The sequence below is a fragment of the Myotis brandtii genome, unplaced genomic scaffold, assembly GCF_000412655.1.
Source record: "Myotis brandtii unplaced genomic scaffold, ASM41265v1 scaffold350, whole genome shotgun sequence".
Lineage (NCBI taxonomy): Eukaryota > Metazoa > Chordata > Mammalia > Chiroptera > Vespertilionidae > Myotis > Myotis brandtii.
The window spans coordinates 48563-49741 of record NW_005363468.1 but is presented as its reverse complement, the minus strand read 5'-3'; positions in this window follow the sequence as shown (position 1 = coordinate 49741).

Genomic DNA, 1179 nt, shown 5'->3' with positions numbered 1-1179 from the left:
ATGTGAGCAGATTATATTCACAAACAATGCAACTGAGAAGACAATATGTTTAAAGTACTAAAATAAAAACAAAACAAAACCTGTCAGTCTAGAATTCTATACCAAACAAAAATATCTTTTAAAAATGAAGATGAAGAAAAGACTTTTTAGCCTGGCCCATGTGGCTCAATGGTTGAGCATCAACTCATGAACCAAGAGGTCACCAGTTCGATTCCTGGTCAGGGCACATGCCCAGGTTGTGGGTTTGATCCCCAGTGAGGCACTTGCAGGAGGCAGCTGATTGATGCTTCTCTCTTATCAATGTTTCTATCTCACTATCCCTCTCCCTTCCTCTCTCTCTAAAAAAAAATCAATAAAATATTCATTAAAAAATATTCATTTTTAGATATAAAAAGCTGAGAGAACTCATTGCTAACAGTATCACTATAAGACATATTAAAAAGAGTCCTTAAGGCAAAAAGAAAATGATACCATAATAATCTGTAGAGCGTGAAGAGCACCAGAAAATGGTAACTGCCTAGTTAAACATATAACCTATTTTCTCATTATTTAAATCTCTTTAAAAGATAATTGGTAGATCAAGCAAAGATAATAATAATGTAGTGTGGGCTTTAAATCATATGTAAAAAGCACAAAGGTCTGTAGGGGAAAAACTGACTATATTAGTATATGTTTATTCTACTATACTAGTATGTTCAGTGGCATAATATCACTTTCAGATAAACTATGAGACTTAAAACTGTATTTATGTATATATATACATATATATATACACACACACACACATATATCCTATCTAATAATAGACAAACATGGTAATTGACCATACCTTCGCTACGCCTCCCATTGGCTAATCAGCACAATATGCAAATTAACCGCCAACAAAGATGACAGCTAATTTGCATACTGCAGGCAGAGTGGGATAGCGCAGCCTCCAGTGCGAGAGCTGCCATCCAGCTTTCCTGTCTTTCTTTCTTTTCTCAATTCCCACCTCCCTGCCTCAGCCCGGCTCAACCCTGTCAGGCTGGCCCTGACAGATCTGGCGCCCGAGCTACGGGACTGAGGAACTGGGAAAAAGACGGTGAGGAACTCCGTCGGGCTTGGAGAGACGACGTGAGCATCTCCTCCGGATAAAGAGTGCACTGGTTAAGGTAAGGGAGGAGCAATTTTTTGGTAATC